Source organism: Rhipicephalus microplus, chromosome 4, assembly GCF_043290135.1.
Source record: "Rhipicephalus microplus isolate Deutch F79 chromosome 4, USDA_Rmic, whole genome shotgun sequence".
NCBI lineage: Eukaryota > Metazoa > Arthropoda > Arachnida > Ixodida > Ixodidae > Rhipicephalus > Rhipicephalus microplus.
The window spans coordinates 131,137,521-131,149,752 of record NC_134703.1 but is presented as its reverse complement, the minus strand read 5'-3'; the positions used below and the strand labels follow the sequence as shown (position 1 = coordinate 131,149,752).

The following is a 12,232-nucleotide window of genomic DNA, read 5'->3' as shown; positions in this document are numbered from 1 at the left end:
ATAAGCGAATAATGATTTTGAATAATAGCGCCCGTATCTCGATGCAGGTCATCCGGGCTCCAACAAATTTATTTGTGAATGTGAGTGAAACAGAAGGAATAGAGAGTAAAAGAAAAAAATGCATTCCAATCAGGAATATATATAGTGAAAATAAGAGTATGTGTCAACTGACCGAGTATTAATATGGCTTTCTTTCAACGCAGGTTGGCTTTCCCTGTCATGTGTGGCTTACCGTATACCATGATGTTGCGCCCTGGAGACTCTTGGAACCTATCCAACTACGATGACACACAAATCTTCCATTTGCGGCAGAAAATGCTACTGAATAATCGCGAGGTAGCGTCGCCTACGACTACGAGGAATATTACACAATCAAGCATTTTCCCCTTTTCCCAACGCTCGTTCCCAATGAACCAACCGTTTTTTCAATCATGGAAAAAAAAGAAAAAAAAACTGAAAAAAAGTGTGATGCGCGATACCTTGTCCGTAGTGACATGTTACAATTTTGTGGTGTGTGTGTGCGTGTGAGTGCGCTCGGAATAGCGCCAAGACTGCGCTGTGTGACTCTTGCTGGACGTGACGAAGACAAGACAAGATAAGTATTGCAGGTTTGGGACGTGGTGTGGTCATCGGCGCCTCCCCCACTGTTAGCCGCACAAGGTCAGTGCAGTTTAAATGTTTTTTTTTTGGGGGGGGGGCGGTAATCATTTTAAATATATTTAGCAAGCCTTCATCAGTTCACTCTGCTAAGTTCAAGCTTTACATTAAGTAATCATAACGAATTCGCAATATATAGAATTGTCATGCTCCGAAATGAAATGTGTAGCGATCTTGCACAGGGATGCTTAGTGCGACCATAATTCTCTAACTCGATTCTCTGTGGCTACTCACTAAAATGCTAACACCATAATCGGCTGACCATCTTCAGTTGTTTGTGACGAAAGAAGAGAATCAAGTCGGAGAGTTCACTTATTCTACTTTTGGCACTGCAGCTCATTGGACTCATATTACACCCTCTATACATAGAATAGCAACAACAGAGTGTTGCTTTTGGTATAACGATGAGACCGTTTGAGTAAATGGGAAGTGTCGTTTGAAGGCACTGTTTATATCATTTCATGTACTGCCATAAGAGTTATCATTGCATTAATGCAATAATCATTCTTTCTTTAATGACAACATCATATTCTCTTGGTTGAAAGAGATCAACCAATTATTAATGGATCACCGGCTGTAAGCTCAATATGCGAAGTTGGCTCTTGAGAAGTGCCCTATAACCTAATTACCTTCTCGGTAAGGTACGTCGAGGACTCGGCCAGCTATATTGTTTCTATGATTTCATCCTTCAAGATTTTCTCGTGCGTAGATATTCATGTCCACGAAAACACCGTCACACGTATCGTTCAGTTAGTATACAGAGTCGCCTCCTTATAGGCTGCCAATCACAATTTTTCGCTATGCCGAATAGCAGGAGGCAGGGATTTTCGAGGAAGTTCGGAAGTTTAAATGACCTAATGAGTGTCGTTCATATATGAGCAAAGTCTTTTCGCCATAGACCCCGCGGAAAACTAACAAAATGTTCACACAACTTGACTTATCAGAAAATTTGGCTCAGTCAAATGCCGTTTATGGAAAAGGGGGTCCGTGGTTTACATTAAACACCTCTGCCGTAAATTTAAGTTCGACAAATACCACCACAACTTGAAGTGGCGAATCCGAATCTTGTCCCCTTCGGAGTCAATTCTTGCTGCTTAGCTGTTTATCAATGCACTGTATGCACTCAATACTACACAGTAAAAATTTTTACACCCAAAAGGGTGTAAAAAGGGTGCTTTTACGAGAAAGCACCCTTTGCAACACCCTTTAACACCCATAAATGGCCGATTGAAAAAAAAAAGCACCCATTTGTTTGGGTGCTTGCCTCGTTAACACCCTAAAATAGGCTCTAAGGGTGCTTTTGTGCCTGAGAAGGGTGTAGGTGACGGTTCATCAGATGGAATATGCAGCATAAGAAGAACACATTATTATAATATTTGGGATTTCACGTCTCGAAAACCTCGATATGATTATGAGGGTCGTCGTAGTGGAAAGCTCTAGAGATTTTGACCATTTGGTGTTCTTTAATGGGCGCTGATATCGCACAGTGCACAGACTTCTACCTTTTCACCTCCATCTGAATTCGACTGCCATGGCCGGCATCGAACCCGCGACCTTCGGATTGGCGGCCGAGCAGCGTAGCTACTGCACGAATATGTGGAGCTTGCGTTAAATGACGGCCTAATTGACTTAGAATGTGTGAAGGTGCTCTCCGAATACAGCAGAATGTCAGCAGAAGCAAATCGGGTTTCATCTATAATGGCAATTAACTGCAATCCACGTTACGAAAGCTCACCTCAGCGTTGGTTATAAGCTACATGTTTGCTGTGGATTATATACAGGAACGTAATGTTCGCCCGAGTATGGGTGCGTGAGCCTGCGCATGTGTTCGCGTGTAAGCGCGATTGTGTGTACACCCGTGCATGTGTGCGTGCGCGTGTATGTGCGAGTCCGTGCTTGTGTTAAGCGTGCCTGTGCACATGTGTACGCCCATGCATGCGTGCGTTTACGGTCGCGTGTGTGTGTTGCCGTATGTGTGTATACGTGTATGTGTGTGCACCTGTGAATAAGTATGCGTGTGTACCAGCCCGTGCGCCCTCAAATTTCTTGTGTGTGTGCGGGGGGGGGGGCACTGCTTCTTAGTGTTTAAGGTCCCACACCTGTTCAGACTGGGAGTCTATATGGGAGGTGGCTTAAGAAATGGCGGTGGTCAACGCACTGTACACAGACTATTCAGTACATGGAAAACAGCTGCACATTTTCGTAACTCACCATTGCTTACGAACTTGCTGTGGTAGCTGATTAGGTCCGCTGAGGCGCTTCTACGCTCGAAAACGTGGGTTATGACCAATTCACACGGAAAGCTGTCACTGCACTTATGCACAACCATCGTTTATATTAACAACGTTTAACAAGAACGTGCCCTGCCTTTGCTACAGGTGCTTAGCTAGCTCATTGGGCAACCATAAGGAATTATGTGCTGATCATGTGGTCAGCAAAAAGTTTGTTATAACAACCTCGGCACGTTTCGTGGTGCGTGACAAGCCTTCTAAACATCCGCGACTGTGGATTAATTTGTTCCAGCTTCGACTACGCATTCAGTGTTTGTGGCACCATACGCGGAATTGCCAGACACAGACAATGCGAAAAGAAATTCCTCTGGAAAAAAGGTGTAGCGATGCTCTCCCGCTAATGCCACCGAGGACGAAATAATTATTGTTTCTGGCCATTCCACGGTGCACTTTGTTTTCCGCAAGTTTTGCTTCACTATTTTTCGCCCGCTGCAATCGCATTCCGTCAAAATACTCAAAGAACCCGAGGCTGGTAAATAACCTGCGTCGCTGTGCGACTGGCTGGAAGGAGAGTTGCCGTTTACAAGGAGTCGATCCGCGTCGAACGGCCGTCCGCCGTATACGCCTCAGCGTTTGCCTTTCGGCGCCGTCCTGGCGGGTTTCCCGCTCCTCCCCCCCCCCCCCCCCCCGCTAACCCCGGCCAGCGTTGCTCCCACAACGGCGGCGTAGATAAGCGAATAGTTGCGTCACCGAACACCTGCGTCGACAGCTGCGGCGCCGCCGCCAGACTGCCTCCTCCTTCTCTCTCTCTCAACGTTTCTCTCTCTGTCTCATCGTCTTTCAAATGCGTTGCGTTGGTCTGGGGTCTTGGTCGCTGTGTGTGTTCTAGCGAACAGGCGCATATTCAATGGTGGTCGCGCATGACACCGTGTTCGAAGTGACGCTCGGATTAAGGAATATTCATGGAGTGGCGGACACGGACAACGTGGGCCTGTTAACGGTGAGTGTACTGTTTTCGTAGGTAGTAATCATACAGCGCTAGCTGGGCGCCTGCAGCAGCTCTGCCGAAGTAGGCTGCCAGCCATTTACAACAGCATGCGTTCGCGGGCCTGTTCCAGATGCCCGATTAAACGTGTGACTTAACGAGTTCACACTGCTATGCGCGATGTTGTGTAAGTGCCTGCATCACTCATACAGTGAGTGATGTGATCACTTAACAAGGGCGGGATTAGTTGGTGATCGCACATTGTCTCTACACTGCACAAAGTGATTGATATTGTTTTAAGATGTGCCTTGGGCTACATCGTAATAACATTTCTATTAATACTCAAATGTGCAACGTGCTTCTGTAGGTGTAAGCGTAAAAAAAGAAAGAAAAAGAAAAAAATCATGTACAGAGGCGCACTGTACGAAATGGCTTTTTTTTTTTTTTGCTTAAAGACAGTAAAGTTGGAAGTGCTAATATGCCGCGATGCTCCCAGCACGTGCGCCTCGGTCTTTTAAGCTATTTAGAACAAGTGTCACCAGCAACAGGGAAAGATCTAGCAGACTTCCAAAGGCGCGTTGTTGTGGCCATCGCCGTGCGTTGTTTTCCCTCGTTTCTGTTTGGTGTTTTCGTGCTTTGCCTTCATCTGCGATAACGTTCGGCGTTATAACAGAATCGAGAGAGTATACGTGACTGTAGGAGCTATGTGCGATAGCTCTAGCATAAGCCATGGCTGCTGCAACGTAGACGGCGTCCGCGCGCGTTGGTGTCGTTTGAGCGCTTCTATTTGCTTGATTGTGTTTAACTGGGTATTTAGGCACGGGTTACGTTTGTAAATCCCGTGGTCAATAATCGCTAATAGCGTGCCCCTGATTGCCATCAGAGGATGGGCTTGGTTGTCGAAATATGCCAGACGCTTTTTCTGAAAGCAAGGTTTGAATTTTTTTTAAAGAAATACTTTCATACGTGCTAGGCAGTGCCTATTGCAGGCCCACAACCCTTTAAAAACTGGACGAGCTATCACATCTTTTATCAAATTACAATGAATTAAGATGATTGAATTATTGATGACGAATTTCTGTGCTAGATTAGGTGCACAAAACACATGTTCGCAGCCCTACGCCTAGAAATCAGGGAAATAGGAAGCACAGCGTCAAATTTGGATTAGATTCCATTGACGGAGCGTCTTGTGAGGGTAGAAAGAACGAGAAAATTGTTCATTTTTGATGCCCTTATAGAGGCAGTTAGAATTGCACTGATTGGTGATTTGTAACAATTCCTCAGATTGTTAGAGGCGTGATTAGTGTCAGTAAATCTTTTACTTTTTTTTTTTTGCAGACCTCTTCGCTAGTGCCACGTCCAAGATCATTTGTTCTCATGTAAAAGAGAAAGCAGAGTTGTCTTCACTGTTTGTACATGAAGAGGCAAGTTTCTTGTGCGTTTTGATTATAGCTACATGTTTTGAACCTTGTACTTTAAGAATTGTTTTTCACACTGGCTCACTACCCTAGAAGGAATTTGATTCTTAAGTGAGTTCAGGCTTTCGTAAGTGCCATTTTTGAGCTGTAGTCTTACACTTCACCTTATTTCGGGAATTTGCTGTATGCTGGAAAACTCTTATCTTTATCCGACGAAATTATTGGAATGTATGGGTTGTATGCTTCGAGTTCAGTGTAATGTCAATTACACGCCATTTCGAAGGATACACACTACGCATTCTTTATATATGGTGCTGCCAGAACAGCACGAACATCCTTTTATGAGAAGTCATATTTGCTCTTATTACAGGATGAGAGGGTGCCGCTGACGTCCTGCGTAGTCTACCCCGGCCCCAGCCTAGAGCAAGCCTACTTCTTGTACCTCCACATGGATAACCGAAAAATCTTCCGTGTCAGCAGTGACGAAGAAGGAGTGACAGCACTGATGAGTTGATTTTTTTTATTTTGAACATTGTCTACGGCCGCAAGGCCTTTAACAACTACCGTGATTGAGGGGCTTTTTCTCGGCGTGAGTTTGGAGTTTATCAAAGAAGTTGTTCAGGCAGTATGACGCTGAAAATTTTTGTGTCACAATGCCTGAACAACTTTTTTTAGTGTGGTCATGGTAGATGAACAAATATTGTTATTTGTGTAAGTTATTTTGCTTAAATATAGCTGGACCATTCCATGCCAAATGTCCCAGCCACTTTGGCGACCATCTGAATTGTACTTGAAAAAAAAAGTGCTGACTTACTGCAATGAAAACAGTGAACTGCTAAAATATTTCAGCGAGAAAAAAAAGTTTTGTTCATGTGGCTGGCATAATGCCGTCTGTGTGCTGTTTGTGGAAAATTTCGTTTTAAAACTACCGCTTATTTTTTCTAAAGCAAATTTGGTCTACCTGTTAAGTAAATGTGCTTCTGTAAGGTATTTGAAGCTCAATAATAATAGTGCATTTTTTTTGCCACATTTGCTTCCAAGAATAAAGCCAAAATGTGTTATGTTTGCATTTTTTATTGCAATATTGCACTTTGTATGAATATCTGAGCAGTGAATACTTTCTCCACAGAAGGTATATTTTGAGTGAAAAATATCTTTATACCTCTCAAGCTGCTGAAATATACGAGAAAATATCACGAATTTCACAAAATCGTGATTTTTGTCCGTATTGAGATGCAATTTGCTCCATGTTGTGGTACAATGAAAACTCATCATTATACCTAAACTGTAAGAAAATGAAATTCTTTCTGTAATGAAAATCTTATCGCAAAAAGGACAGGAAAGAGCGCTGTCAACTGAATTTTATTGAAGGTGCTACGAGCGTTTTTATACTGAGCACAAGACCAGGGTTCATCTGCAACAGCACATGTGTGACCATGAGAAAATAATTTTAACCGAGAAAAGAATACTCTTTTTCGGAAAAGATATGTGTAGGTGTACTGATGCATTGATCCTTGGCCTTCCTGATAAAGAGTTCTAAAATCTCTCATTTTTCTGCTTGTTTTTTTTTTCAAAAACCGTGTTTTATGAAACTTCTACACTTACATTCTTTACGGTGTCCGGCCATGAGACTACTATAGCTCTTCTTAACATTTAAAGCATGCTGTCTTGCTTGATCATTGAAGCATTGCCCAGTTTGTCCTATGTTTACTTTTCCACGTGTTAGCGGTATCTCATACACATTAGATTGGCATTCAGTAAACCTATTCTAGTGACGAATGACGCAAGATTGACTATTCCTGTTGCTGTAAGTACATGCACTTTTGAAAGCTTGCAAGGGGTGGAAAACAACAATCTCATATCTGCTGGCTCTTTTCCTAAAATTGTGAGACACCTTATGTACGTAGTACCCTGTGACATGCAAAGGTGATTGGTCATTCTCTTTTTCTTTTGGTCCTGTTTCCTTTAACTTTACTTTCTGCAGGAGGGTTTCGCAAACAAGTGTGATGATGCTGTTGGGGTATTAGCTGGTGCTATCAGCCCAGGAGTGCTAAGAATGTTCTGCCTTTTGATAGTGGGCATTCAAAATTAGTAGAAAGAGGAATTGATACCACATGTATCCGGCCACCCTTCAGAAGTCATGTTAGCACAAGGGTGAGGTCAGGCTTAAAAACCAGATTAAAAGACTAAAAGATGCTGGGTATCCCAACAGAATCATCACACCCGTTTGCAAAACCCTCCTGCTGAAAGTAAAGTTAAAGAAGACAGGACCAACAAAAAACAATGACCAAAGCCTTTGCATGTTATACCACATCACGTGTCTCACAATTAAAAAAATAGCCAGCAGATATGATATTAGCGTGTTGTTTTCCACCCCTTGCAAGCTTTCAAAAGTGTGTGTACTAAACAGCAACAGGAATAGTCAATCTTGCCCCATTCGACACGAGAATAGGTTTACTTAATGCCCATTTAACGTTTGTAGAAGTATTTTTTATCAGGTAAACCAATGATCAGTGCATCCCTACACGTTCACTTATCCTTTCCGAGAGGGAGTATTCTTTTCACAGTTAAGATTATTTTTGTAGTGCTCACACGTGTCGTCCTGCATGAACACGGTTCTTGTACTCAGTATAAAAACGCTCGTAGCACATTCATTAAATTCAGTTGACAGTCGGTGCTCTTCCTAAAGTTGTCGCGCTGTGACTAGCACACAACCACGGTGAACCAACTCTCCCAAATTGAGCTCTTGTTACGTAACACGTAGACCGAGTTTCGTATGGAAAGAAGGAGCGGTGCTTTTAGAATAAAATTTTTCACATACAACACCTAGACGGCATTCCAGGAAGTTCAGAAGGCAGCCACGTGACCAAATACTTTTCCTCCCCTAAATATTCCAGACGTTCACTATTTTTAATGCAGCACGAGTTTTTCGAATACATTTGAGATGGTTGCCAAAATGGCTGGGACATTTGGCATAAAGTGACCCAGTTGTGTCATTAGCCATAATTATGCATTACCTCTTTTGTTTTTTGTGTGCCCTGACTCAGTTTTGTGTTCGTTTTTAGCTTATTGTGTTTCTGATCATTGTAATGGTTTCTTAGGTATTCGCTAAAGTTATATGTGCGAAAACCCATATATGTTTGCATGTACATCATTTCTCATAACCAATTGTTATACATCCAGGAATACAAAGCTTAAACCACTGTGATTGTATACATTTGAAAACTTTATTCATATATATTTTTGTGTGCATCACTTCTTGGGAACGATTGTGTACATGAAGGCGTATATAGTGAAATCATGGTGATTGTATATATTTGAAAGAATCATAAGTATATGTTTGCCTGTATTTCATTCCTATTAACCGATTGTGTACATGAAGGAGTATTAAACTGGAAACCACTGGGATTGTAGATAATTGAAAGAATTATAGGGATATATCAGCGTGTATTTCATTTGTAGTCTCTATGTACTTGAAGCAGTATACTAAACTGAAACCAGTGTAATTGTATGTTGCAAAGAATTGTCAATAAACTGAAACTGAAAAAATATAATAAACATTTGAGGTGTTGCATGTGTAGTGTACGTATACGTGAACGTATATCTGGTGAAAAAGTTTTGTGGCAGAAGAAAAGTTTATGTTTTATTTGCCTATTAAATAAACGCAATATGCAAGGGCAGCAAGGCTTCATTTTCTGCAACGCGCATTATGCATATACTGTGAAGTATATATAGATCCAGCACAAGTTCATACACGATTGTACGCGTTTATATTTTTGCCCACACGCAATGAATGGAGCTCGACAGGTGGCGCACCATCGATAATCAGGACCACTTTCTTCAAGTAGTGTGTAATCAGTGCATGCTGATATCTATTAGTGCAGTCTAAAAGAATACTGCCACCCCTGCCATGGGCACTCAACACCCTTGTGCACCCTTCTCGCACCCTCCTCAGAGGGTGCTAAAAAAGTGATGGACATCGAAGGCACCCTTCCTTAAGGGTGCTTTTATAACACCCTACAGTTTTTTCACATGTACACCCTATTCTAAGGGTGCATGGTAAAGCACCCTTTTTGGAAGGTGCTGAAATAACACCCTTAGGGTGTCGTCCACGGGACAAGCTCATTTACACCCTTCTGGGTGTAAAAATTTTTACTGTGTACTGCACTCAATACTACTGCACTATCGATGCACTCAATACTACTGCGCTGTTGTGGAGTGCCTGATAATGATGCATGCGTCAGTATACAATTCCTAATAAAGGTCAAGTTATTTAACAAAAACGAAAAATTACAGATTCAGCAAATACATATGTATTTTCATATTTAATTAGCTTTGGGCCATTTGACGAGCTTCGAGCAATACATAGTTAATTATAACCTTGTATCAGCCAAACAAAGTTCCACATCGAAATACCTACAACATCGTATTCATTTTTCTTTCTTCTTTGAATTTTCTTATGAAGAGCTATTTACTTCCAGAAAAATAACAAGAAAAATTCAATTACTTGTAACAATTATGCCAAGCGATTTATTTAAATATTGCTTGACTTGCTGAGCTATTTGTAAGTCAGAACTCACTGCAGCTTATCAAAAGGGCTAGTTTACAAGTTCTTCCTTACGTTTCGAATACATAAATCTAAATTTCCAGCTTTCGAAAGCTTGTAGTAGATCTGACACATTGCACATTACTGGAAGGGCAATACCGGTTTACCAATATTCAGGCACGCTGTCCAGACATTACTCGCTGCTACTATAGAAGCTCGACAATTTCAAACTCCAGTCCTGCCTCAAATTCGTTGCCCTCCCGTTATCTCGCTACACCATCGTCGGAAACGAAGGGAGTTCCTACACGGACGAACTTTCTCCGGGACGAAAAAAATTCGGGAGCGCCTGTGCAGACGAGTCTGGCTGCGCAGCGGTGACCGGATGGCCCCGACGCGGCCGAGCCAAGCGCTGCTTCCTGCGAGGACGGCGAGTCTCCCGTCTGGCGCGAAGCACGCTGTTTTTACGGGCACACATTAAAACGCCGTAAAAAATCCTCGCGATGGACGCGGCGTACACCGTATACACACACACACACACTCTCTCTCTCTCCCGTTTCCGCACGCAGGTGCGTACCGTATACACGGACTCTTCCTGAATCCATATGCCTGCGCCGAAACACGTACACGTGTACAAGCACGCACATAGCTGCGTCGCGTGTTTCCGCGTGTATGTAATCGGGCTTGCTCACGCGCGTATAGCGTTACGTGCGTAACGCGTGCGTTAGTTTGGCTCTTATCGCGGTTCCGATGTGTGTGAACCGGCAATGTATATACGACGTTTTTCTCGCGTTAGCGCGCGCTATCTGCCCGTTACAACGGCTTGTTCAACACGGATCGCTGCGGGAAGCGTGCAAGCCGAGAGTTCTCGCTTTGTCAATGTCGTTTCTTTTTTTTAAAAAGCAATTTGCTTGTTTCTGGTCCTTTATACTTGTCTGCGGTCAGTCCGTGCTCGCCTCATTTTGTCTGTTCGTATTATGACCCCGTGTACACTTCGTGTAATCTGTTGACGCGCATGTGAGTGGCATGTACAGCTCCGTGCTTAGAAGTGCATGGATAAACTTCGGTGAGGTGACATGCAATTTTTTTTTTTTGCGAAAGATTTACGATTCATTCTTTATACGATGGATCGTCGTGTGGGCTCGGCTATAAGTTGCGAATAAGTTCAATCGGTCAGGAATTTTAAAAACATAGCCGCGTCGGTCGGAACAGGTGTGACCTACTTTAAGCCGGTAGTTTTTTTTTGTTAGTCCTATAAATAAGAAAATCATAATAACAATAATAGTATTTTTAATAATAATAATAATAATAATAATAATAATAATAATAATAATAATAATAAATGGGGTTTCACGTCCCGAAACCAAGATGTGATTATGGGAGACGCCGTGGCAGAGGGCTCAGGAAATTGCGGCCACCTGATGTTCTCAAACGTGCTCTCACATCACGCAGTACAAGGCCCTCTGCCGTTTCACCACCACCGAAATGCGACCACCACGGCCGGAGTCGAACCCACGACCTTCGGATCAGCAGCCGATGTTTAGAAACAGATGCTTCACATTTAAACAGAAGTCCCATAGGTTCTTGCGTGCGCAATTTATTGCAGTATTGTGGAGTGTTACATGGTATCTGTATGCAGTGCATTCCCCAGAATTTCTTCGTAATTTAGAACGTCCCCCCTAGGGATCTCTTTTAGGAATGTTCAGTAGTAGGTATATATAGTTAAAAATTCAGGAACATTAAAGAACTTCTTCAGAAACTCCTCGAGAAATTCTAGCACAACTTATGTCTGAGAAACTTGTAAATATGTTTCATTTGCGCTGTGTAATATGTATTTGCAGCGCCCCGGCCTCAGAATTATGATGTTTAGAATAATTCTATTTAATCAGAGGTCTGTGCTTATAGATGCGTGGAGGCTACATTTGCTTTTCTTTTCTTGTATTTTGTCAGCAGCCATATCACTTAATAAGAGAGTGCATGCATGGTGGGCACTGCAGCTATTGAAGTTCTCAAATCAAGAAGTTGCTTGAAACGTGCATAAGCATTTTTGTTTCGTTGTCTGCTTGCCTTCAAGATGGTATACAAACGTTATTAAATATGCCGGAAAGGTTACTATATTATAATAATATTGGGAAACTGTAAGGATCATGGCATGATTCCTTACATTCAATGAATACAGGCAACGACCAGAAAATGTACATAATTTAGCTGTCCTCTAAGTTCTTTTGTACTAGTGCTCCTCGAAAATTGTCTTCCAGTTCATCGCTCGCGTATTGCGCAGTCCAGCTGCATTTACAAGTATTGCGGGCGCCGCCTCCTTCACGCGGGTTCGAGCAAAGTCAGGTCGCGAAACTTCGTTGCTGACCAATGAAAAAGCATGTTGTTAGTTTCGCGTTAC

The 12,232-nt window shown here is 42.6% G+C and overlaps 1 protein-coding gene across 1 annotated transcript in view; it reads left to right on the top strand.

Annotated features, from left to right (window-relative positions):
• LOC119172871 (homeotic protein ultrabithorax) overlaps window positions 1–12,232 on the top strand; it is a 502,883-nt gene that overhangs the window by 213,050 nt on the left and 277,601 nt on the right. The window contains exon 3 of the transcript XR_012894980.1: window positions 204–660. The gene's annotated coding sequence lies outside the window, so the exon portion shown is untranslated. The remainder of the gene's footprint in view (window positions 1–203; window positions 661–12,232) is intronic.